Here is a 27,709-nt window from a genome sequence, read left to right on the forward strand (position 1 = left end):
AAAAAACATAAATATTGTATGAATTGAAAAGTCACTATTTCCAGTCCAATTTGCCGCAATTTTTTATTTAAATTTTTTTGGGAGTCAGCATTAATATGTAGTGGTGTCACTGCTGTCACTGATCAGAACCTCGGACAGTTCCCTTGATCTGCTCCTGCCCCTCCCATCCTGTTCTGCAGTGATCAGCATTGATTGGCTGTACCTGCACCTTTTCCACACCTGTTCCCAGCTCATTAGCCGCCCTATATAAACCCTGGCCACCCTGCACTCTGTTTCAGTTGCTTCTACCTGTTGTCTTGCCGCCTTCTTAGCAGGTAGGCTACCCCCGCTGTCGGTCTGTCCATACTGTTGCTCAACCTGTTGTCTGTTCTCCACTACCCCTTTGCTTTCAATAACCCTTAATCCAAGGTTGTTAAATCTAGTTGGGGGAAAAAAATAATGAAAGCAAAATGCTTAAGGGAAAAACATCAATGTGTTCAAGTTATTCCATTCAACATGATCGATGTTTGCATTCACTTTTTTTTTCTTACCTTCCAAAAGAAAAATATAAATCACTGCTTTAAAATTTGTAGTGAATAATGTTAAACTATGAGTGACTCTTTTCCAAGCAAAAGACAATCATGGATGAATTTGTTTCTCCTCGGGCTAAAATCTTCACAATTCCAATTTAGAATATGAGATACAATGCTGAGGGGGCTACAGAGATTTGTGATGGGCCCTCCTTCAACCCTGCGTAGCACCATCCCTGACGTTCAAAAAAAGTCAGTCAAGTGTGAACCCTGCAGTTGAGTCAAGTCAGCAAATAACTAATCGCCATTCTTTCATACAATCTTTCTTAAAACGGAACTGTTCAAAGTCAAACGGTAATTGCGCTTGTTACAAAAAGTTCCATTTTGTCGGTCTGACACTATCTCACTTCTCTCCCTGCTGATAAAATGAGTGGTATTGAACCAAGCGAGCGCAACAAGGGAAGAATTAAAGGTCACGGTGCAGCAGTTAATCTCAACACGGTGAAGCAGAGCCAGCAGGAAGCCGGCGAAGAGCTTATCTCTTTCTTCTCCTCCTTCTCTCCCTCATCTCTTTGCACTCAAAGCAATGCTGTGTTGCGTTCTGCTGAAATGAAATGAAATGAAATGAAATACACCATGTTGTTCACATTGCCATTTCACACTCGTGTGAATGTATGTATACGGCTATCGTTTGGATGGTTGATTTGCTTAGCGAGGAATGTGGATGGAAGCAGACGAGACAATAACAGTGAGATGAAATAAATAGAGTTGCTATTTACGTATTTGGAGTTTGCACCGGAATGACTGTAAATTGCAACGGTGTTTGTGACTAATAGCAAGTCATCTGGAATGAAAATCCATTTGGCTCAGACCCAACCAGGATTGTTGAGGACTGATAACAATGGAATTTCAAAGCATTCAGAGTGCTGTTAGAAAGTTACAGTTGGCTAAAGTTTTCAGAACTTTGGAAAATTCAAACAGCAATGTTATGTCTTTGAAGTAGACTATCTGAAATTGTATATCTGCTTTTAATGGCGCGGCCTTGACATAAGCTTCTTTTTCCACACTGGAAGGCCAACTCACCCGGAAAGGCAAAAAAAAAAAGGAAGAGGAAAGGAGAATCACCAGCACACACTCAAACACCAAATTGAGAGGGACATATGAAAGATTCTTTTAGGTACCTTGATGCAAATGTGACATTACAAAAATAGAGCTTTGTAACATGAGCCAATGAGATATAGAAGAGATTGTGAAGTGATTGTTTTTTTCTTCATTTCATTCCCAAGCAAATGTTCGAAATCTATATCCAGAGCACGTCTGGAGCGATGGGAAGAAAAAAGACACGCACATACAATGCAAGAATGAAATATAGAGGTGGTTGCTACAAGAATAAGACAGTTACAGGTGTTATATGCTAATTAAAAGCTGTCTGTATGGATGAAGTGGTGGCGCCGGAAGCCCAGCCCGAGTGCATGGCTTTGTTGCAGCTTCATCTCAATGTGTGGAAGATGGTTACCAGGCAACAGCTGCACTTTGTCTCCTGTTTTATGGTGGAGTCAGAAATCTCTGGCTTTTTCACCAATGTGTGTTTTGTTCGATTAAGTTCTAACGTCTCTTTATTGAGTTGAAAAGCTGTGTTTTGCTGTGCCATAGCACATCATGCTTCTTATGCTTCTTATAGCAAGTTGCAGGTTGTCTTGCTAGCTTCTACTCGGGTCAATTTCAGACTTCAGCACACGGACTCAAATCTACATTAAGAATGTTGAGCTGGTACGTATACATATGTACATATAAACGTACACACACTGTCAGTGGAGGAAATTGTCAGACAGAAAAGAACTTTGAGTTACTGTCACGTCTGCCTGCGTGAGCCACTGATGGCATTCCACACAACCTGCCAAAAATCTCATTATGAATTAAAGGCATGTTACAAATTCTCTTTTCCTTCTCCCACTCCCAGAGCGAGCACTCAAACACTTGACGTAACCTTTCTATTACTACTCTCCAAATCAAAAGCATTCAGTTGATTCTCAAGGCCTTTTACTCACCCTTCACTTCCCTGCTGATTGTAATGATAAACCATAACCTTAATAAATAATGTATAGTGGAGGGCTTGTTTCTCAACATTCATCACTTTTATTTCCCGCTTCTATGCTGTAGACACACAGACACACACACAATGTTGAGGGGGGGAAATATGAAGACACTGACCACTTACATGAATTCTCACAATGATGATGGGTATTTGTAATTGTTTAATAGCAGAGGCGAGTGGAGTGGAGTCCATTAAAACGTGCATGTGTGGCAGGCATTACACACAGTGTTGGGCAATAAATATGGCCGACTGTATAATATCGAAATATTTCTCTCTCCCTCTCTCTCTCCATCCAATCAATCTATCACATAGCAGACCTACAAATTGAAAGTGCCAGTCATTTTCCTCACATTGTGTCAATTAGCCAATTCATTTAGCAGAATGGAAACTTGACTTCACGGTGAGAAGCAAAGGTTGTAAAGCGGTGAAGTTAGTGTTCCTCATTACGCACATGTCCTTAGGATAAACTCTTTCTCCACTAGCTAAAGCTTTAATCAGTCAAATATTCATATTTCACACCAGATTTGTTACTTTGATGCTGTTGGGCTATTCTGGTTCAGGCAAAGTTCAGCGTTTTCCTTTAAGCATATGTTTGGTCTGCATAAATCAATGCGGGTGACCCTTTTTGCTCAGAGATGGCCCGTAAGAACAAAAGCTTGTACTATTATTTTTCCTACAATAGGAAATGGCCACACGGCTCAGAAACAATTAGCCTCGTGAAAGTGCCGTAAATCTGTCGGGTAAATCGACGCATGGCTTCGTTTACATTTTCATTCTTTTGGAGCCCTAAGGATGTTTGCGATTGAATCATCATTTCCCATTCTGGGACATTAGTCAAGAGCTGCATCCACCCGTAAGGAAATCCTGTTTACAATGACATGGACTCAAAGCTGAAATCATGCGCAATGCTCTGATTTGCTGTGGCTTCACTCGAGCATCCATTTTCCATAGCTCTTCCTCGCTTTAGCGCAGGTGGAGCCTTATCCGAGCTGACTTTGGGGCTGGACTCCATGCAAATTTTTCAAACCGGGGTGGAAGCCCAAGAACATGGAGAAATGACATGCCAGCGCAAGGGAGAAGATGCAAATTCCGCAAGCTGAGCTATGAATCGGAGACATCCCAACAACTCGTGGGCTGTTGACGGTACTTCAATGACTTGGGGGGGGGGGGGTTGTCTTTTTTTCTCCTCCCAAGAACCTTGACATGGGAACATGCTGACCTCAGTAACATGTGAAACAGCTCGGGGGTTAAGGATATCAACCTGAGGGCCCTTTGCATGGTCCACTTCCATATTCCATGACGCCGTAAGCAGGGAATACAAGTAAAAGACTCGGCGCAAAAGTGGGAACACCAGTTTCTGAAAGAGCTAAAGCTTATTGTCCGTAAGTATTATGATGAAATGTCAAGGTCCACAAAATAAGTTCACATAAGGGTGTTGTACTTTGCTTGCTGTTTATAGCCCATAGCCTCATTCTTCTCCTAAATGGATGCAAAGCACTTCGCTGGTGACCTCAGCGTAGTCAATGAGCTGGCTAATTATTGATCATAACTTCAGCACTGTGGCTTGCAATGAATATGCACATCCTACCTTCAATCTCATGATACGACTGCTACCTAATGTATGACAAAGCTCCTCGTGTTCACTACTTGCTCAGATTAAAGTCAAGTGATCCACCTCCGCCAACACCATGTCGGAGGCTTCATCCTCTGCTACGGCGAGATTTTCATCAGTTGTCAGTCAAGTCGGGACTTGATTGATGATCAGATGAAAAGGGATGATAGGTGCTTGGAGATAAGACAGGAGCAGAGAGGCAAGGAAAGCAATCATAGGCTGCTTTCTCCAGATTCAAATCTTAACTTTATTTCATGACATAGTGTGCAAAAAGCAACAACCCGCCTCGTTTTTCCCTTTTCAACCTGACTATACCAGACAAATTATTTTTCTGACAGTCCACGTATACCAAAGCGAATCTTTGTGCTTTCTGCTTGACAGCGGTATCTTTCTGCATGTTAAATCTCATTGGACACACCTGAGTTGTAAATGTTGCCGTAAAAGTGAAATATATCAACATAGAGGTGTGTCTTCCAGCTCTCGTGCATTTTTACAATCTAAACTAATTCATTGCTACCAATCAAGCCACCGCGTTAAATTAATGAAGCCTTCTTTAAGTGCCGCACAGTTCATTCGGGTGGGCTAAGGGGACAAACGCTTTTGTCTGGAATGGGAGCACTCCACTAACCCAAAACATCTCTTTTGGCACGGCTGTGGGCAATACCATGCACAAGAGGATTGACGAACGCACCAAGATGCAGATGACGAGGGTTAAATGACGGCAACTGAGGTGAAAGTGGCGCTTCTGCAGAGATAAGTCAAGAAATTACAAGTGGAGAGTATTTTTTTATAAGCGAACCACTGGTTCCTTTCAAAAGGTACAATCCGACTTGGGGATTAATGGACATTAATGGACTAAGTGAGATGGTATCTGGTGCAGACGAGATGACAAGATTATAAAGGATATAGATAGAGGTGACAGGAAAACAAGGAAATAAGTGAAGGAAGATCAGGTGGATAGTTAAAGGAGCAGAGTAATGCTCCACTATCTGTCTCACCCACAGGGTGCGCAACAGAGAGATTAAGTGAATTAAGTGAGGCTCCTTCTCTCCTGAGGGGGCCATTTTATCTTGGGTGTGTGCGTGTGTGTGTGTGACATCACTTCTCACACAATAGGCCAACGGCACAAACGTGTGCAGAAATGTGTGCAACAATGCATGGACTGGGAATCATTTCTGCTGAGATAGAAAAATAACCCCGATACGCAGAAGCCTTTGATTTTTAGGCCGTCATTAATCACCGCGCCGGAGTTTAACATGATGCAGCATTACGACAAAATGTTCAAATGTGTGCACAAAAAAAAGCAAGTCAGAGTTGATGTCTTGATCTGTCAAGTTGTTAGGGAATGGCTAAACTACATTTATCACTAGTCCCTACCATTCAAAAGTAGTTACCCTTATAATAATAATATCACTCCTGCAATTTTTGCAACCAATTTTAGTCTGCTCTTCATTCCTTTTCAATGCACTGATTGCCAAGACAACAATGCAAAAACATAACATCGCCTTTTTCACCTTTTGATACGACTTGCTCGTCAGCGCAGTAGCAAAGTTGTTGCTAGGTGTTGGTGACAAATGGAATTGACCTATTGCGCTACAAAAAGGAACATTTCATTTGAGCAGAATAATAAAAGCTCCCTGCTGACAGCGCAATCACTCGATGAAAAGTTACTGCTCAAGTGCTTTGATGAATTGCTTCTAATAGTCACTCCTTAATTGCGCTCACAGGAAGGAACATCATTCATTTCCCTGAGTTGATGTTGCACAACAGGCAGCAGTTGAAGAAATGCACTTGTCATGTGTTTGAAAACAAAGAGGAAGGAACGCCTTTCGCCAGGAGGAAGCTAAGTCAATTATTCCCTGCACTAAACGAACCACGAGTAGCAATTCAGTGACTATCTATCTTTTTGAAGGCCTCCGTAAGTTCAAGTAAATACGGGCGCCTCAAGCCGAACGGGACGCGGATGCCTCCCTGGCTCGTCTGCGTAACCGGCTGCCGACGGTATCGGACAAGAGCGATACCGGTGCCGTGGCGCTGTTGGAGCGCAAGATCCTGGAATGGCCTCTGGACATCCTTCTGGAGGAGCTGGAAATCCATCACAGCGAGGAGATAAGCAGGATGGCTTCCCAGCTGCCTGACACAAGGTGATCTGCTCTGCCACCGCTTGGAAAATAAGCCCAAGCTTGTTCCAAAAGTGCTCTGACCTGCCATGACAGCGTGGTCCGATTGAATGCAATCGTGCACTCGGAAGCTAGGACCTATGGGATCATTTGGAAGGTTTATCAGATGGTTTAACATGACTCCTACGCCACCACGTCGTCATTTCAAAGTCAAAATCAAATGAGGCTCACTGATGGGTACTATGTGAAGGCTTACTTGCTCTCTGGAGGGATGATGACGATGATGATGATATGTGGCCTTTTTCTGCCTTTGGAAAAAATCGAGAGTCTTTAAAATTGGATGGGTAGTTCTGTGCTGAATGTTTTGGGTTTTTTTTTTTTGCAGCAGCAGCAGCAGCATCGTAATGAGGCGCCATGCTGGACACCTGGCAGAGGACACTTTAATTATCAGCTGCCTCGTGTCGAGCCAATGAAGACTCTACAGGAGCTTTTTGAGAGGGTCACCTCAAATAGTGGATGGAGTATGCCAAAAAGGCAACCCTCAGGTACAGCTGATTTGTCTCTGCTCAGCTTCTGCAGATATTGATGTCTCTCCACAAAGTGCAAGAAAGTGCATCCCCAGGGTGTGTGGAAGACTTCCTGAGAAGCAGATCCAGCTGGATAGGCTGCACGGAATACTACATTATGCAATGCCGAAACAATTCTTCATATTTATTTGAAGAGCCACAGATATTAGATATTTATGCCTGAGACACTTTTGTCCATGCGCCCCCTTGCTATCTTTAATTTTGCACTCGCATGTTGCATGCATATTCTTACCCAGGTGTGATCAAGTGTTTCTTATGCGGGTGATAAGTCATTCCAAATTCCAGTAAGCCCAAAGAAAGGCAAAACACAAATCGAAAGTGAATCTTTGACATCCTGATCTGCTACGAGCTCCTGAAAACTTGTAAGATTTGCAAAGGTCGTCTGTAAAATCATGCACAGTACGAGTTCAAACTTTGGATGTGCATTTGCCTCCAGATATGCTTGGAATCCATTTTTTTTATTATTGTTTAACCTTTAAAGGCCGTCTGAACTGAAAGAGACGGTGTGTGTAGAGAATTTTTGGATTCATCAATGCCGTAGTGGCGAACTAAAAACTAGAAATGCCACAGCATGAAAATGAAAATACGACACTTTTGACGGCAAACGCACGAGCGCCGTCCGTAAAATATGGGCCTGGAGTTTTTGAGGCTTATTATTCTGGAAAAATGGTGTTGACTTTGACAAATTGCTTGGCGTATTGATAAGCGCGTGGGCTCAAACTTTATCTTGCACGTCTGCTGATGGATGCTCGGGCACCGAATAAATGAGTCATTGGGACTCATTTGTGCTAAATTTCCATTTGCGTGCATCTGCTCATGATCTGCCGGCTCCTATTTGGGCCCGATTCTCTCAATCATTCTCCTCCTCGTACGTACGTATGGATGTAGCCACAGCAGCGCACCGGGGCAGTGAGTCAGTCAGTGCTCTGGGCTGGGAGTGGCCATTGTCAAAGCATGTGTCAGGCCTTTTGTGTGCATCCTGGGAATTGGTGTAACAATACTGTCATGGTGCGTGTCCTCACATCAAGAACCTCAATCTGTCTATGGAGATATAGTGAATTTACACCGGCCTCGCTCAAGAGAAAGGGGAAGCAGGGGTCAAGGCACGCACGTACTCTGTGGGGACTTGGCCAGGAAAACGCCTTCCGTGCTAAATAACCTGAGGTGGGCTGCCAACCTCCTGTTCACAGATGAACAATTCAAGACGAATCAGAGCCTCAACATCTGAAAGTGTAACAAGATGAATGCAGCCTTGCTCTTTTCTCCATTGTCCCCCGCATTTGCTCTCTTTTTCTAAATAGCGATTGATGGAGCTGGCCTTGCTGGTATCATTCTCTAGCTCTGTCACTCATTAGTATCCCCCTCCTCTCTCTCTCTCTCTCTCGACTTTGTGTCTGGGTTGCGCTCAGAGTGTGATGGATGGGGGCCGAGCAGCTCCTAGCTAATCATTCCGACTGTCAATAAAAGCTGAAAATGCTTTGAGCCTCTCGCTGGCTGGCTGGCTGGCTGGCTGGCTGGCTGGCTGGCTGGCTGGCTGGCTGGCTGGCTGGCTGGCTGGCTGGCCGGCTGGCCGGCTGGCCGGCTGGCTGGCTGGCTGGCTCGGTGCAGCCTGGCTGCGTGATGGTGTGTTCCCGTGTGTAATGGCTGGAAAGGGATTATTTTGCTGTGTAATAGCTTGAAAGCCACATGGCTGAATTTCTGAGGCAGAACATGTCATGAGCTCGCTAGCCCATTCCAGATCAACTTTGGACTATGTCTGAAAGAAATACAATATCAGAAAAAGCGGTGGTGCAATTTTCTGTTGGAATAAATGATTGCATGTATTTTCTATGACCTGGCGGACTATTAGTAGCAAAAGATGGCTTACTTGTTGGAATGGTGGATGAATTCTATATACAGAGTATGACTAGGATTGTGTGATTAGAATAGTCAAAGTATGTTGTTAGAAAGTCTGTGTGGGGCAGAAAGGGAAGAGCAAAATTGTGAGGAGAATATCAATTGGCACACGCCGGCTGGCTGGCTGGCTGGCTGGCTGGCTGAAGGTGGAACAGTACAAGTGAGCTGTTAAAGTGCAATTGACCAAGACAAAAATAAAATAAAATAAAATAGATGTTGAGGTAGAGCTGAATGGGAGACAATGATTTTGATTCGGGCTGGTAAAATAATCGCAAACAGGTTGTTGTCGGCGCTCAATCCAGAGGATAGCGACGAGCCGCCGATTGAGGCGAAAATAAGAGCGAGAGAGGATCCTCACAATTACAGAGATTAGCCAACTGCAATAGGAGCCAAATGGCAAAATGTTGACGGACTGTGTGCCGCTGGAAATGCACTTGCTATCTTTTGTAGGGACAAAGAGGGATGCATCTTCCTGATGGCATAAGACTGAAAATGCAGCCCAGGGCAGACAATCGTTTGTTTCATTCAGCAATTTGAAATGACCACCAGAAACACAGAGTCAGTCAAACTTGAGAAGCAGTGGAAGCATTTATCTGAGGCTGCATCGCTGTGGCTGTGAGTGAATTTCAGTGTTGACATCATTTTGATATAGGGGCCAATGTTCAGCTCACTCAAGTTGAGTGATGTTGTAAATAGCAATTGAGAATTATGATCATAGCAATTTGTGTTTCCTTAAGTGTGTGTGTGTGTCTGTGACCTGGATTGAATGTTTGTGAGTCAGCCACCGCTGTGTCCCCTGTAGTGGAGCTTCACATTAAAAAGCACATGGTGGAATTCTCACCTCACTCCGGAGCTTCCCAAAACAGTCAAGTCTTTTTGCTTCTCTCCGCTAAACACTATCAAAGCTCGTCTGCTTGTGCGCTGACAAGTCCCTCTCTGCTAGTTGCCTTCTCTGAAGGCTTCACTATGTGTGATCCCTTGCAGTGGGAACATAAACAAAGTAAGTTGGAACAGCCACATGTAGTTCTTGTTACTTTTGCAGCCTGTTTGACTTTTTGACTTCTTCCATTATATTTCACTTGTGTAACTTGTTAGGTTTGGAGCATGATGGCAAGAGTTGAAATAAAAATAGAATATTTCAATGCATCAGATCGATCCATTTTCCACGTTAACCCGGCCGGTATCTCATCGAACAACGAAATGCTCGGGACTGCGTAGCACCTTTTTGAGCTTGCAAAAAAGGTAGTTGTGTCTCGTTCGAAACGTTTTTTTCTTTGTCTCCAAGAAACTTCCAACATGTTTCACCGTTCGAAGCAATATGTCAACGCATCCGCCATTTTGATGAGGCCAAAAATCATCAAATATCATCGGTAAAATGGAGTTAGAATGAGATTAGAGTTCATTCATTTCTTTTCTGAACTGCTTATCCTCACGAGGGACACTGACATTTAAGACAGCTAACTAATCAAATGGGAAAAATATACATAATGTCTCCTTTCAAATGATAATAATAATAATAATACTTGGGACAAGGGAACGGGTGCTATCATCAAAAGATATGATTCTTTTTCTGATTTCATCACTACAGTGCAGATGAATGAAAGCTTTGAACTCTGCTTTGTGTTGCCTCCAAATAACTATGTCAATGTGTGAAAGGTATTATAATGCTGTCAGCCTCATAAATACATAGCTGGCCTAGAAAGGACACACTGATCTGATACTGTCCTCCATCCATTATGCATGTGTTAGAGTTTTTACCAGAAAATATAAGCATATACCACTCAACTTTGCTTTTTTTTAATTTTTTTTTCCTTTGCTTGTCAGACAATTAATGCTGAAAGTGACTAAGATGGATTTGATTGTTTCCGCAATCTGGCAGCGTGTGCCACACAGCTGCCGCTGCTACCGCTGCTGCCGCTGCTGCTGTGGCTTTGGCAATGATACAGCACATTTGAAAGTGTCAGGGTAGCTGTCATTCTGATATTATTGAACAAATGTTTGCTTTTGGTGGTGAATTTTTAATCGAGTTTAATATTCCAGTTCCATCCAAACTTTGAGAAGTGGTGCAACCAACAAAGAAGGTGGTGATAAATTCATATCAATGTCCATCTAAGTGAAGGTGTACAGAACCTTTTTTTTTTTTTTTGCTAACCTGTCCTTGCCCTTTTCTTTGTCACCTTCCCTCTTTGCTCAACTTGTATTCTCTCTCTTACTCCATATTTCATGGTGTCTCCGTGGCTTTCCTCTTGATTTATGACGTAGCCGTGCTTGTATGCTCAAGTTGTCTTGAGGCAGAAGGGTGCCATAGTATTTTATTTTAGGGTTATCCACCAACACACACACACACACACGCACGTACGTACAGCCAGTCTGAGACTTCCACAATGTGAGCTCCCACCCTCCCACAGGTAAGGTTGTCTGTTTTCCCCATGCACAAGAGCCACACAAGCATACTTATGCTAACATGATGTAAATCAGCTCTCACTTGGAAGACGCTGATAAGCCCTCCGAGCTTATCCCGTGACATATTTGTCCTCCGTATGCAGGAAGCCGTGGGGAGATAAGACGCGTTGCGCTCAGAGGCCTTGTCGCCAACTCCATTTCTCGAGGAATTCGGGAATACGGGCTTTGTTTTTTTCTTTGTGTAATGCAAACCATTTTTCTCCCCTTCCTTGGTGGAATTTTGCTTGATGTCATGGTGCTGACAAGGCATTGAGTGTGGCAGGCGAGGAAAAGCAATCACCTGTGAGGCTAAATAGATTCCTCAATGAGCTGGTGTTAATTGCGTGCTCCACTGGCAGCTTGTTAAACACGGGCCACCGCCGACAGATAGCGTTTGTCACACGGGAGCCGTTCTCAGAGCAACATGAAGCCTCAAAGCAACACGGCACTCCATCAAAAGCTGTCAACGTACAATTGCTTAGGATCAGATTCAGTTCGGAGCTGGAATAAGGTTGGCCTTTTTATTGAAATGCAACCGTGTTTTAGTTTGATTGCCTGATTGCTGTCTTTATTTCTTGTTTTCACTGTCTCACTTCAGCCCTTCCTATGCAGCTGTGGTTGTTGAGCTCTATGACTAGTGTGGAATGACGTCTACATTGTTACGATCATAAGTCTATCTAGTTAGTATAAATTACTATACCCACGTACGTATATTCATTGTGCATCTACGTACATCCCCACTGCGGAGTCATTTGCAGTTGGCTGAGTTGATTTGGAAGTCCCACACAGGTTTCAAATGAATAAGAAATGGACGGAACTTATGGCCCACAACTAGCAGCTTCAAACCTCCAGGGAGACTAAGAAAAGAGAAACTTGTAGTATATAGCCAGCAAAGAGGAACGGGGATCGTTTGATTTAATGAGCCGTTGACTGACCGTATTAAAATGACATTTCATCTTTTCCTAGGGGCATCTGAGTTTGTGTCCCACTAAAGAGTTTTTATGACGTACCAGCGTTTTGAATGCATCTGATGCCAATGACCGGATTGAGAAAGTGAAGAAGCGTGGCCCGCTGAAACGGTGCAGTGCATTGTCAATGTCAGCCAAGTATATTTGGAGCATCTCTCCACTACCATGTGCAAAGGCTGTCATTGTGCTACGGAAAATAATCAATCACAAACATGCCGTTGTCACTGGCCTTAAATGAAGCCTCACTGTCCATCATACTGCAAATGTGGCCAATTCAAATCGAATAGCACCCAAAAAACAATGATGAGTTCAATTGTGCCTTGATTCTTATCATTATGCATGTTCCCTTGGTAATGTTGTTGTTTTTTTAATTTGATTTGAAGATAATGAGTGTATCTGCTTTAACAGCACGACCTCCTGTTTGTAAATGTGTAACTGTGAACTTTTTTGTTGTTGTTATTGTTATCAGCAGTAGCATTGCGCAGCCATCAGAAAATGACTCTAAGTGGGAGGCTTTATGGCCACCCTGCTGCTTGGAGACCTTCAATTCTACCAGGCAGCAAGAAGACTAAAAGAGGGTTCATGCTAAAAGAGCTTTTTCAATTCACTTGAATCAACTGTTGCGACAATCGGATAATTAATTGGCTTAGCTAATTGACATAAAAGCCATCTTGAATGACTTCAGAGTGGCAAACTAATAAACACAACTGCAGCGTTCCCTTGCCATATCGCACTTGGCCTTTATGTGTGTACGTATATTGTGTTATGGCTTCTATTTTGTAATTATGATAGTCTTTAAATTGCCCAAACGTTTGCTTTGCGCTTCAGCTGGATCCCGTTTGATGTAAAGCCTCCCTGTGTGCCTCGATGCTGGTAATTGAAAGCATATTGGCTCACCAAATCTCCTGCTGTCCAAATCAATCGGTGGCACATAAGGCGCTGGCTCCCATAGCAAGCACATTTATCATATTACCTTGGTGTGTTGCTTGTTGGGGTCCCGCCGTGTTAAGTGGTTGTGACAAAGGCTTTACTTGTTTGTACCGTGGGGTCTTTTCAAGCTTGCAAGATCAAAGTTCCCGTTGGTCAATAAGGGCTGAAGCCAAAAACAGCCAGCTGTTAGAGAAACTGTTATTTCTTAACAAGTGTCTTGCGCACAGACATAAAACGCACACAGGAGAGAAACTGCATTGTGAGAGAATCAGAGTGGATAGGATGGTCTTTTGTTGTTTGCAAAATGCATGAATTATACCTTTTAAATGATGTGAAGCCCGCATCAGCAAACGCAGGTATCCATATATGAAACAAATACGGTAACGCTAAAAAGCTTTTTCCCCCTAATCACTATTGACCAGAAAATCGGATTTTGTTGTCAGTGATAGATAGATGTGTTGATGGTCTTTCTGACGTTTGTAAAATATAACATCAAGGGTGACAAATGGGAAGGACTACCGAGAGATGAAAAGCAAGATAGACGAAATATGGACTTGTTTCAGTGTCACATACTTGCCGCGCGACACTAGTTTTATTATTCCCATTTTTACACTTTGTCAAACATGCTCTAGATTGATGGATGCGCTAAGGCAGGGAAACCTTGAAAAATATATCCATCATATAGGCCATTCATTAGGAGCTGTAATATCTTCCAAACAAATACGCCAGTGGGCCAGCATGGTCTCCTTTGTTTCCAAAGCAACTGCAGTAGCCTGCCACTGCACTGTACTTCCTCCCAGGCCGACTGCAAAGGGCATTAAGTAAAAAAAAAACAAAAAAAAACCCATCATTTCTGCTTTTGCCAGGTTGTCTTCAACCTGGCTCTCCACTTGCCCAAACAATGTGGGCGTACTTGTGTCACTGATGCAGCGGTGTGAAACGTACGGCCCGTGGGCCCACTCAGTGGTCCAATCCAGCCAGCAGAAGTGGATGAAAAATATTCCCTCCCAAATCATCCACCAAAAGGTACACTGTTTATTTGTTTCAAATATTGTCATTTTGGCTAATTGTCAACGCTGCTCTGAACTGGATTTATGGTGACATTTGTAAAGTACTAGCAGGGTAACTCCATGAATGAGGTTTGAAAAGGATGGACGGACGGACGGACGGACGGATGGATGGATGGATGTAAAAATGGATCATTGTGGTTTCAACAACAGTGCAAAGAAGAATCCCCTATGTAAAAATGAAAGCATGCTCATCACTTTTTTAACCTCTTGTCCTTTAATTTAAAACTTTGCCTTGAGATAAATCAAAGCACACTTAAATAGATGATATGGCTGCTCTGGCCGAAGGGAAGGCGCTGCGAGCCCTGCGTGAAGGAGAAGAATTGTAATCACTTGTGATGGAGGCCATTTAGCAACCTTTGTGGATGCCTGAATCATGAGCTGCAATCAATTTGATACTATATCAAACCTATAACACGCTCACTGTACTAGATGAGTGTGAATGCTCTCTTTTTCAAACCTACCCTTCCTCCCTCCCTCCCACTATTTGCTTGTGTGGGGAAGTGATGCACATAGGCCTGCTTTTAGTTTTTAAAGATATTACACAGCAGCAATTTCTAGATCATAATCCCCACAGATTAAATGCATTCACCTAATGAAGTGTAAAGAAATCAAGTTCATTAGATAACAGATTGCCTCTTTAAAAACAAAATGTTTCCAGAGCCAAATTACATATCAATGATGTCAGATAAAGCTGTTACAACGTGCTCAACTGGGTCGTCACGCCACGCAAGATCAAAATAGGAATGACTGTGCTGTCTCTTCTATTTTGGTGTTTGCTTCAATGGAAGCTATTTGATATTCTGCAGAGATCATTTGACATTTAGTGTGCGGGTCAAATGTGTAGTATGTCGAAGGGCTGCAGCATGCGCCCGTGCCCACACGCATGCCAGCTGCTACAATGGCCGAGTTAAAAGGATCAAGCTAAAATCAAAATCTAAAACATATAGCCATTTAGAAATGAATTCAGTCATGTGGTGTGTTGCTTCCAACACTTGGAAGACATTGCTCTTACTACTGTGTGCTCATTCCAAGTCAAAGGAACGACAAGCGTGCTTGGAACAGAAATATAAAATGGCGTTGCTTGCAGAACATGACGTGTACATTTTTGCCCTTACTTGATGCTGATGACTTGCACCAAAATGGAATCAGCCACGCATCTGGACATGAAGTGAGCCGATGGAAAACGCATTTCCATATGATCATCGGTCACGGCGGAGAGCGGGACTGGCCGGGACTTATTGTTTTTATCAACGGCCCGAAAATGCCCCTCCGCATTTCCCCTTCCTCATTTGTGTAGCAATGGTTGATGAGGCATACACACTTTGAAAATGATATCATGAAAAAGATTAGATGGGATTAACCCAACAGTGGAGTTTGCAGAAACTTGTTTCTATTTTCTACACTTTATTGAGAGAGCTACTTGATATTCTCTGGCGCCTGTGGGCACCCAAATAAATGCCTTTTATTGATGACTGAGGGTAATGTAAATATTGCAGAGTGAATAAATAAAAACAGGTCGAGCGGTAATGATATATATATTTTTTTCCATCCAAGGCAAAAGGGCAGCCGTTTAAGCACGGCTATAGGTCCATCTGCGCACACGCCTGATAAATACTGGAAAAGTGACTCGTCGAAATCATTTCAACGGTCAGTGAGCGAAACGGAACATCCCATGATTTTTCAAAATGGAAATAAGGGGAAGGATATTTAACAGCTATCATGATACTAATAATGCAAGGGGAGCAGAGGTGGAAGATTTAGAGCAATATGGGAGCCCTTCTGTGCAACGTTTCAAATTCCCTTCCCACTGAAGCGCTTGCTTTCTATATCATTCTTCATGCCATTGTATCAAAGCCAACAATGGCAGTTTAATTAGTCCCCGAGCTGGGCAAGGCTCCCAACCTCCATCAGTCTGAATCATTGCACGCTCTCTCTCGCTCTCGCTCAGGCTCTCAGGCTCTCAGGCTCTCAGGCTCTGTCTCCTCCTTCCTGCATCACTGTCTTCCTCATCTATCCTGTTCCAATACAATAAGATTGTGAACTTGGCACTCGGATCCACTTTTATGCTGCTTTAATCATGCAGTCGGTCTGGTTGCCGCATACGTAGTAGCTGCACAGCTAAAGGGAGCCGGCCGGCCGGCTGGCTACAGGGAAGCCAATTGTCGATTCCAGCACAAATGACCTTCTATTGTTGGCGCCTAGGAGGAAGGAAATTATCTTAAATGTTTCAGGAGGAAAAGAGGAGAATTTAAGCTTGAGTATTAAGGAAGGAACGAACACATGATTCAATGAGAAATGTTTTCAAAAGTAACTTGAAGCGAGCTGTCCAAAGAATGGATTGTATCAAATGAGTGGATTATGAATTCTTTTTCATTTGAAAGTGCAGCAGTGTAAATTGCGCATGCAATTCTTTGATGTTATCTTGAGCTCTGCGGGTATCTATGTGTATTTTTACTATGCTAATTTGTGACATGCTGCTAGAATTATTTTTAGCCATGCCGTTTTCCCGTTCTCTGAGTAGTCAATCGTTTTGAGTCGGGGGCCGCTGCGAACACCAAAGGTGGACGTGCATCCGAAAGTCCGTGTGGCTCTTTCTATTCATCTGTATCTCCGTTTCATTGCGGAGGGAAGAAGATCTGTCTGTCAAAGCAGGTCACCGTTCACCTTTTACACCATCCATCAGGTGTTGACGGAGAACTCTATTACAGCTGACAAAGCACCAGTTGGGCCATAGTGCTGAGGGTGGGGAAAATGGAGCTGTTAGCTGCTGTCCATTTATGATGGACTTCTTAATGGCTCACGTATGAAATGTGCCACTCACTGATAGATGCATCGGTGCTCATTCCACACTGGAGGCTGGAAAGAAAGGCAGCATGGTTTGGCCGCACAACACGGACGGAGCCTTCCGTGTACAGTGGCTGAAAATATTCCGGAAAATTCAAATCTCTCTGGATTCAAAATGACATTTGTAATGCATCCTCAACCTTTATAGAAAAGAAGCTTGGCTTCTTCCTGCAAGTGGCGTGATTTGCGTCCTTTGTGTGTCACTGCACCTTCTCCGTTCCGTTGAATTGGCTCCACAAAATGATGCCAATGAGTGACGATGGCAGCTCACAAATGGGACGGCCCATAAATTCAAGACGATGATGCTGAACAGTATTCTTCACTTCTAAGTGTCTTCATCAGCATGCAGTCACAGCGGGTGAAGAAAATGCCTCTGAATTGTGGAATCGTTAGCATTTACAAATTGCCATTGGTCATTTGAAATTTGAGGCCCATCTGCGAAAATATGCCAGAAAGAATTTATGAGACTTGTTTGTCTAGTTTTTGGGCAAATTGCAGCCTGCTCTTCCTAGTTTTCTAGCTAATGAGTGTGGTGGAGCCTCTGCAGATTTGCTGGGAATACTTGAGGTTTTTGCTCATTTCACCAATTCAGCTTTCAGATGTTTCGGTCATGAACTAACTGCTAAAGAAAAGGTTTATTTGCGATTTTTGCAGAACTCTTTTGGATTCGTACTTTTGCCACAATGCATTTAATTGTCTGTGAATCATTTGAAATTGTAATATTGCATCGAATGCTGCACTATTCTTCAAAATGAGTTTGCCTAATGATTTTTGGGGGGGGGCGGTTTAGAATGACATGCAGGAAAAACAGTTCCGAAATAATTGCGATGCACCAAATGAGTTCTTGCACTTGATGGTGATTTGCTGTTCAGTAGTATTGAATAGTAGTTTCATTTTGCACAGGGGAGGGAGAGAGGGTGTGGCTCACACTTTTTACTTAACTGCAAATGTCTTCTAGGCATGGAGAAAACGTCATATTTTCAGTGCTTTGAAAAATCAATGAAATGGCACACACCTGCCAAATGAAGTCAACTCGGCCAAGCGATACGACACATCACGTAACACGGGGTAGCGGCATATACTGCACTCGCCGCCTCCTCTCTTTGACACTTCATCAGCTGATAGGTCGGTGGACTTTTACAACCATAAATCAAACTCGCTTAAGTCAATGAAGCAGCGATTATAATTTGACAGCTCAGCTGAATGTTCATGCTGCTGCTTCTGCTTCTGCCGCGACTGCTTTGCAAATGCAAAAAAAGATGCTGCTTGAGCGCTTTCTAATTCTACGATTTTTCCAAGCTGTGTGTGTGTGTGTGCGTGCGTGTGCGTGTGCGTGTGCGTGTGTGCGCGAGGAAGGACCCGAGCTAGGCTAGCTAGGAAGACGTTTACAATGATTATGGCGAACCGAGGCCAGGTTGAGGCCTATGAGGAGAACAAGTAGTACTTGTCTTTTGCTTGCAGTGAAGGATTCCACTTGATGTTGCAGTAATCTAGGCAATCCATGATATGAGAGAGAGAGAGAGAGAGAGAGAGAGAGAGAGAGAGATGGAGCCAGTTAGTAATATTACTTAACGGTCCATTTTGGAGGGGGAGATTGAGCGGCTGGTCAGCAGAGCATCTGCAGTCGTGTTCAGAAGAGCGAGGAGCTGAGCCCAAAGGTGAAGCTCTGGATTTACCGGTCGGTGGGTCGGTCAGTCGGTCGGTCCATCTAGCCTCCACCTATTGTCACCAGCTGAACCAACAGGCTCCTGTATACAAGCGGCCGTAATGACTTTTGTGTTGGGGAATGAGAAGCGCTGTTGCTCCTTCCCATTGAGGTGTGAGACAAGATGGGTTTTATTTTATATACTATATATAATATCATCATCTCAGCATCCTCAACTGCTGGGCACATGAAGAAATCTTTGAAGGCTTGACAAGCAGCGATCCCTATATTGGAGTGGCGTCAAAGCACACTTAAAAGAGAAGCCATTTAACGAGTCGTCATTCCCAAAACAGCATTTTTATTGAACGTGAATGGAAAATGCGTGCGAGTGCAAGTGAATGTTAACAAGCTTGTAGTGAGGCATTTGAAGATCATTTGGCACTAATCCGCCCGTGTTGATTTGTTTTTCAAGTGATTCATCAATAAGGCTCCCTGATTGCTCTGCAATTCCCTTCACACGTGCACATGCGCACATTTGCTTATCTACATGGATTCCATTGATTAAAAGCAGTGTAAACACCTGATTAAAGAGATTACACACGCACATACTACCCCATTAAAAAAAAAAAAAACCAGACACGCTTCTCACAGCAGTGTTGATTACAGAGACGGTTGCCATAGTAACAGGAGCATCATGTGGAGGTCCTTATCTGTCCTTGAAATTCTCAGACAATCCTTCTTCTTGCAGTCATCTGTAATCCACCTTGTCGTTCCCCTTACCATCTCATTTTGGCTTCTTTTCTCGCCACCTTTAGCTCCGCCTCTATTTTCTTTTCATTTAATCCTGGTGTCCATTGCCCATTTCCCTTCTGTTTTTTTTCTCCCTCATCCCACCATCCGTCATCATCTATCTCCTCTCCTTAGTCTGTCTCTGTCTCTCCTCCTTTTTCTCCTTCCACAGCTCATTTTGAAAATCCTTCTTTTCATCCTGCCTTTATTCTAATCACCCAGCTCTTTCTTCTTCTTCTTCTTCTTCTTCCCTGCAGTCATGACATCAGCTCTAATGCCACCTCGCATTACCTTTGGCCGTCGTCTGTGCTCATGCTGGTTATCTTGTGTGTCTGCGCATGCTCTCATGAGATGCAAGGGACTTTAACGTGAGCGAGCGAGCGAGCCAGCCCTCAAGGTATGGGATGCTTGGGCTATTTGTTGGAATAGTTTGCTGTTTGTTTTTTTAAAGGCCTTTACACAGTGGGCAACGAGATTGAACAAAAATCAGTCTGATCATGTTTGGGCCCCAAGGCATCTTGGGTTCGCTTATCTTTTTTTTGTTGTTTTTGCAAATGTCAGGTAATTGCCCTGGGGAAATGGCTACCATTGATAGTCCATAAATGCACTCGTTTATTTTGGAGCCTTTTGGTATGTCATCAGTCGGGGAATGCTTTTCCAAGCTGTGTGCATTTTCTATCCGTTGTTCCCTATTTTTTCCTTGGAACGTTTCCGTACTTTTCCTCTCTGCTACTGGCTTCCAACTTTTTTTTCCTCTTAATTTCTTTTAGTCTTTCTAAAAGCAAGAAAGTTGCCATTTTGTTGTACTTTGGAGCGGGAGCACGAGTGAATCAATCTTTTCCATCATTTCTTGCCAGCGATTGGAGTCAATGCTTTCCAGCCCACCGCTCCAAGAAGAGTTGGACAAAAAGCCCAAATCTTACTTGTTCATCTTAGCCAGACATTTTGGACAAGGAGAGTTATGATATACAAGCACAGTTTGCGTTGTTTTTCAGGAGTTGAAAGTGAGTCATTCACTGTCATTCACAATGTCACCAGGGAGAAAAAAACTGAATTATTCCCACTTGGGGTATTGATTTTTTTTTTGAGCTGTCGACTTGTCATCATGTTCCAGCGCCTGAGGAATGTAAAATGGGATTTGATGATTGTTGTATTACTTCCAGTTTGCAGATATGGACATGCTGGCCTTGATGTTATCTCTTCCAAGTGCTGAATAAACATTCTATGGACATTAAACTTTCATCAGAGGAGGGGAAACATCATTCAAAATGATCCATTTTAATGTTACACTCGGCACTTTCATCAAATTGCAATGAAATTATTCTGGACGAATGTGACGCGCGCGCACACACACACGCGCACTGATTCATTGATTATCTTTTGGCACTTACAGTCACGTTTCAGTCAAATGTTGGCACTTGGCCTCCCTCGCTAGGTTCGGGATTACCCTAATGAAATGTTCTAATGAGCAGTCTGCGTGTGTGTGACAGCAGCCCCTGCAGGGGATGGACGGCTCGACTCACACATTACCATATGTTTGCGACTTCAACAGTGAGAGGAGCACACAGGTCGCTGGCTTTGTTTACAAACCTTTGCCTTCTAAAATAAACCTCCCAGCCGTCCATCTTCAGATGTAGTCGATGTCATTCCACTTCATCTCTTGTACTTACACTATTCTTCCCTCTGCCCTTTGTGCTCGCATATAAGTTGTTGTTTTGGGGGTTTTTGTCTCCTTCCCTCCAGACAGTAGGAGTACATAAGTGGAACGGCTCTTATCCGGATGCTGGCGAGAAGATAAAAATAAGAATTACAGCGGTATTCACTGAAAAGCGAGCGCGGGTGGAGGGATTGAGAGATCCAGACGGACGGAGGGAGGGGGGGAGAGGGGGAGAACAACAGAGGAGAAAACACACACAGTTACATAGAAGAAGAGGAGACACGCAAGCTGTGCAGTGTCGCTCTGGGCATGAGAACTTACTGCATTTCTCGTCCCCTCACAGATAGTAGGCCTTTACAGAAGAGTGGCTGATAACAGCGAAGGCTGTGATGGTTTATTCCAGGACAGGGCCAATCTTTTGCCTCCCAAGGCACAAGCACAGAATATACAGGATCTGAGCAAAGCCTGCCTCCCTCCCTCCCTCCCTCATGCAATCACAAGAAAACCAGGCCACGCTCCTCTGAAGTCTATGATGCATACGCTAATATTGGAAAAAGTGCATCGTCATATGGAAAGATTCCAAACATACTCAATGAGGTCAATTCCTATGTTTTGACTGGAGATTGAAAACACAAAGTTGAGCAAGTGATCAATATGTCATATTTCACTTCCATAGGCCGCTTTCAGATGAGATGGTGGCGCTTTTCTCCATCTCCTGATATGTTAGATCTAGGCAAGGGTTCACAGGGGTGCTACGCTGGTAGCCATGCATCCTGAAAATAGACAGCTCCGTATTCCACCGTGTAAGTGCACGTTTGCGTACGAAGCGTATCGCAGCTCGGTCAGCGTGATTGCGCTTAGGCCAACCTCCGGTCAAACTCAAGTCAGCTGTGAAAAAGAGGGAAGGTCTTGATGTTTTTCAAATGAAGAAAAAAGAGATATATGTATATTCCAAGTCATGTGGAGGGGGAAGCCCAGACTTAGCCAGAAGATCTCAGCTGGGAGCCACGCAGGAGGCATTCTAATAAGATGTCCGAGCTACCATTTCTGGCTCCTCTTGCTGTGTGGCTTTTTCACATGCGCGTAGCTGTTCTACACTAAGAATCAGGAAGAAGCAGGCATCATTTAACTCTGGAGTTTATACGCAATGCTACGGACAAAGACAATCTTGCCTTCAATTGTTATTATTGTATATCGCTTTGAAATAACTGATCAGAGTAGACAGCTATTCAATAACTCCAGAGGTATTTTGGAGTAGGGAAAAAGTATCAGCTCTTTCTCATTCTTTTAAATATGCAGTGAAATATTTTGGGGAAACGTGAGGGAGGCTTTGAGGAGATTTTTTTTCTCACGCCCATTTGGATTCTTGCCATAGCCCAAAATGTATCCCAAAGTAAAGAAGTGGTCGAACCGGGTCATGCGGTCCTGCGTGTTGTTTTGTATTCTTGTAACATATTGTACATTTTTCCATCAATAACGAATTGCATTGTTTTTGATGACTTCCGAGTTGCTATTTGCGTGTAAATCAAGAGAACATTGTGAATTGATTGCATGCCAAAGGAAAATAGGCAAGTTACACAAAAGATTGATGACCAACCATGTGTGCAATTGTAAATGCACTCATGTAGTCATTCTGTTCACACATTGCAGCCTCGTCACTAATTACGTTTGCATGACTGTATGAAAAGTGAGCACGAGTTTTGCTTGGGGAAGAACAAAATGTATCGCAGTGAGAAAAACTAGATGTAAATATATACATACACGTGCGTGAGAAGAGAGAACAAAAAGGACAGCATGGCCTTAATGCAGTCTTCACTCTGCAACTTGAATCTTTCATGAGGTTCGTGTTTATCCGTCTTATAAAAATCTAAAATAAGCTCCTGGATATTCCACTCATTTATTATTCAAAATAAATGAAGGCTATTCATGTCATTACACAGGAGAGAAGTTGCCATTTTGGTTTTTGCTATTCTCTAAGTGTTTATCCGGAACATATGCTGTGAGTGGGGCCATATTTTCCCGTCACTGTCAAAACGATAAGAGATCAACAACTGTGATGAGATAAAAGGATGAGCTTGACTTGTGCTCAGCCAAAAAATAAATGCAGTATGCAAAGTGCGTATGTACGTATACATCCCACATTTGATGGATTTGAAAGGTGCTTTTTGTGCGATTGCCTTGTTGGGTGGAAAAATGTCTTGACGTTTGAATTGTGATCTTTTATCAAATATTTCCTAGAAAACAAAATCTTGTTGCTGATGTTGCAAACAATCAACTTTGATTGCTTGAAAATCACCGACAGGCTAGGCCTGAGAGTGAATCATTGAAGGCGAAAATAAATATTCACTGCGTGACACACAGTTTGCTCCCAAACAAACAAACCAAAAAAAAACTCACAGTGACAATGAAAATGTAACCTACATTCACGGCAGATGGGAGGACTGAACGAGTGCAACTTGCTTTTTTTTTTTTTTTATTCCCTGGGGTGCAATTCAAGGTACACAGAGAAGCAAGCCATTGGTGGAAAATTAATGAAACGCAATAAACACCCGTACGGGTCATGTTCATCTCATTTCAACAATAAGCTGAAGGTCAAGCTATTGCTAAGTGAATTTCCTTCTGAAAATCAAATCATTTTCACCAAGCCCGATAGATACGAGCATTTGTATTACTGGCCGTTGTTGATCATCGTTTAAAAGAAAAAAACTTTGAATGGAAAAATGTCTGTTTTGTGAAAACGCTACATTTATTTTGACTAGCATTCCCGATTGATTTGACTGTTCAGAGTTCATTTCTGTTTAACTTTTGACATTCTTGTAAGAATAATAATACGTGGTAGCAAGCCCAATAGACCATAACATCAAGTGACACATATGAATGATGTATGCGGCAGGCATAATTGCTCGAAAGCCTACATTTGTGAATGACAGAACATAGCATGATGGAAAATCGCCTTGTTGCTGCAGCTGTCAACTTAATGTTGTTTGTTCCAAAAGACATGAACATTTATTTTTCTAATAATGGGCAGTAAAGAGAGTTCATGCTGAGCACTCTTTTATGAGTCTTCCTGTCAACACACGCCAACTGTTGCTGCTGTTTTTGAGGCTTTTGCTCATTTCCCAGCAACACTTGCTGTCAGGACCATCGGTGCCACATTGTCTTTGTGATCCTTATCTATGTGGACCTTCGGGACAATCATTAAGTTCAACACGCTCCAGAGGAAAGTGCGGGTCTGTTTATCTGTGTAGCAGCTGCTTGAATTCTGGCTCCTGTGTCCCTTACAATTTATGGCGTGCGTTTTCTTTGTCTTCCTTCCCATTTGCTTTTTGCTTTCTGTGTGTGTCACTGCATTGGTGGTGTAGTGGTTAGCATAGCTGCCTTCCAAGCAGTTGATCTGGGTTCAATTCCCAGCCAATGCAGCCCTTTGTTGTGCTGCAGCAGAAACTTAGTATTCACAAGATTTGCATTGCAAGTCCACAGTGTGAATTTTTGAATGGACATTCTGCTGCCACAAGGCATCATTGTGTTTTGGGCCAGCCAAGCCACAAACTTGTTATTAAGTTGCAATTTGTAATGTTTGGACTTCTTGTCACCGCATTGGTGGTGTAGTGGTTAGCATTGCTGCCTTCCAAGCAGTTGCCCTGGGTTCGATTCCCAGCCAATGCATTTATTTACAGATTGTGGACTTGCAATGTCCCAAAGTGCGCTAATTAAAACGGATGGATTGTTATGTGATCACACTCACTCAGCTAACACATTGTTTTCAAATGTTTTCGTAGGCAGGGAAACCACATTCCACAGTGACTAGGGATTTGGAAATGGAGGATTCGAGCAATGTTTAAGACTTGCTCATTGATTCATCATCTGAACCACTTCTTGCAGGCATGCCGGACGGAGCCTATCCTAGCAGCTTTAGGGCTGTCCATCCCAAACTGCAACCAATCACAGGGCAAAAGTAGACATGCGACAACGTATTTACAATCACACCTGCGGACAATTTGGAGTGGCAAACATGCATGTTTTTGGAATGTGGGAGAAAAGCCACGCAACCATGAGAAGAACAACTGTGAAGCGGCTGCACTGCCACTGGGCCCCCATAAGGGTAATGTTTTGATCCAAATAAATGAAAGGAACTTTTTGCAATTGACTGTGAGGCAGATTTGCGAACCACTCCCGCACATGGAAAAGCATCTCTTTCCAATGTTGATGTGCTTAAAAGTGCTTGTAAAAAAAAAAAAGTTTTTTATTCGATTAAAAATACTCCAGAAATGTGGGTTGACTGAGGGCTTCCAGCTGTTCTACTCCACTCGGAGTTGGCAGCTGTGAGCAAACAAACTTGAATCATTTCCAGTGGGATGTTTTTGATTGACAGATGGGTGGGATGATACAAGGGGAGAGGATGAGCAATAGTGACGATTAAACACTTGAAGTGCTTAAGAAAAATCTATTCAAATCAATGCCTGAAAAATGTCAGGCATTTGCATATTCTGAGAGATATTTATGCTTTCAAACAGCCATTGTGGCGGGTTGAGCAGTTGAAACTTGGGACAAAAACACAAGACGAGCTGAGGCAGTTGGATGTTTGAATATGTTTGACTATAGCAACTCATGTCAACTTGGACTGAGAGAATGGACCAACATTTGGCATTGTGGCTGCTGCATCAGCATAAATGAAGGTTTGAAGCTACCTGCAGCTAAGCAATGTCAAATTTCTCTCCCCCCTATCGGTGAAGTGCATGCATCACTGCTTTCCTCTCGGGTAGTGTACTGCATTTAAATGGTAGCGCAAGTCATTAAACGACAGAAAGAAAGCTTTGCCATCCCTTCACAATTCCATCCATCCATCCATCCATCCATTTTCATTCATGGAGGGAGCCTGAGGCCAAAGCGGCTGATTTTGTACAAAAGGCAAGTGGACGTCCACCTTGTCGACCAATGCATGTGATTCACATGAGTCAGGTTTCTGTAGATCACGCTTACTATTATCAGGAAACATTTGTTTGCTTGATGAAGATTTTGGAGATGTTGAGCTTGTTGTTTCTTGCTTGTTTAATATATAGGCTACTCCCAGGGAGCCTGCCTCACTTGGCCACCTTTCTTGTATGGTGCGGCAAGCTAACTGAATTCAAGTCAAATGACCTTGCAAATGCATCAAGTCATTATCAAGCTTTTGGAGTCAAGCCTGTTGTTTTGTGGCGTCCCCGTAGCAGCACATTGAAAGCCCTCTGCAAATCCTGTCAATGTTTGAGGAAGAATGCCTGTTATTTTCTTTGTGCTTAGAGAAAGCCATGCATGTAATGGTTCAATTAAGGAATATTAATTTGCAAAATAACATTAGCTTTACAACCCCAGTTGCACCCAAGAGGGAGGAGCAGTTAGGCATTAAATGATGGAGAAAAGCAATAACAGCAAGCTCAGTCTGTTGAATATTTCATTCATGATTCTATTTCTTAAACTTCCTATCTATTGTTATAGCATCGCTCCATTTGTTGCCAACAGCGAGTAAGCTGCGCCTTACTCTTTCGAGTCACGCTAACAGCAAATTTGTTCTGCAAATATGAATATTAAAGATAAGCACAGTCTTGTAAAATAACAATCAAAGTTCATTATAATATGCTGTGTTATATACTTTATGACTTTCACTAAAAAAATGGTAAAAGGTTCAACTGTTGTACCAAGTGGTCGAGTGAAGTCATGTCCTATCTCCTGTCATTAAAAGCTGCTTAACAGGCTTAAATTCAGCAAATTGTCACAGCAGCCTGGCACGAAGGGCACACTTTCCTTGTGAAAAGGGAATCCGATCAATTATTAAACTACATCAAATATGAATCTTAGAATCTGATGATGTACACACACTGACTATTGACTATTTATTTAGATGTGCACAGCAAGGTCACATTTGATGACACAAGTGGAATAAATATTGGATCGGAAAATAAATAATGTATACATGAGTGCAAAACAATGCTATAGCCTTTGATTTAGTATGTTTAATCTCACTTGGGCAACCTCGGTGATATTTGCAGCTTTATTGGCAGTCCATCTCTGCGCTTCTCGCTAATTGTGTCAGTTAAATGACTTACTCCACTACACAGACCTAAGCTATGCTGTGACATTGCTTTTTATTGCACATCATTTTCATGTCCTCACTTACGACTTCAAGAGTGTACTTGGGAAAGAAAGTTTGGACAGTGACTCAAGTGCCTGCAATGGAACCTCTGAGCTTGAACAAAATCTGCCCCAAGCTGCTGGTCAAAGGTCCACTTTCAAAATAAATAACACCCACTTTTGAAATAAGAGACTTGTAAGAACTGTTCAAATGTTTACAAAGATGAATGGTAATCAAAAATGGCGAGAAAAATGTCTTTTTTAAAAGTGGACAATTTGCAATTTTCCTACAAAGTCGATGCGCAATTTGTCTCGACGGGCCATATAGAATGACACTGCGGGCCAGAGTTTGACTGCCGATTCTACGCAGTCTGCAACAGGTAACAACAGTGGCAAGTGTAACGAAAGGGGATACACACACATGTAAGAGTTATTGA

General features: G+C 42.9%; 1 long non-coding RNA gene and 2 other non-coding genes across 7 annotated transcripts; all 3 read left to right on the forward strand.

The window, feature by feature from the left end:
- The first annotated feature begins 261 nt into the window (after positions 1-261).
- Positions 262-27,244, forward strand: LOC148384788 (uncharacterized). Of its 5 annotated transcripts, XR_015863452.1 has the most exons (5): positions 262-314; positions 5,944-6,360; positions 6,722-6,881; positions 14,026-14,185; positions 26,225-27,244. It is a non-coding gene; the product is annotated as an uncharacterized LOC148384788 (long non-coding RNA). The 5 variants fall into 5 exon arrangements; XR_015863451.1 differs by lacking the exons at positions 262-314; positions 14,026-14,185; positions 26,225-27,244 and adding exons at positions 3,640-3,747; positions 3,844-3,986 and having other exon boundaries at positions 6,722-8,441; XR_015863448.1 differs by lacking the exons at positions 14,026-14,185; positions 26,225-27,244 and having other exon boundaries at positions 6,722-8,441.
- On the forward strand, positions 24,512-24,583 carry trnag-ucc (transfer RNA glycine (anticodon UCC)). The gene has a single exon. It is a non-coding gene; the product is annotated as a tRNA-Gly (tRNA).
- trnag-ucc (transfer RNA glycine (anticodon UCC)) lies at positions 24,759-24,830 on the forward strand. The gene has a single exon. It is a non-coding gene; the product is annotated as a tRNA-Gly (tRNA).
- Positions 27,245-27,709: the final 465 nt, after the last annotated feature.

The sequence above is a fragment of the Syngnathus floridae genome, chromosome 16 (assembly GCF_059516105.1).
Source record: "Syngnathus floridae isolate MCC-2025c chromosome 16, RoL_Sflo_1.0, whole genome shotgun sequence".
Taxonomy (NCBI): Eukaryota; Metazoa; Chordata; class Actinopteri; order Syngnathiformes; family Syngnathidae; genus Syngnathus; species Syngnathus floridae.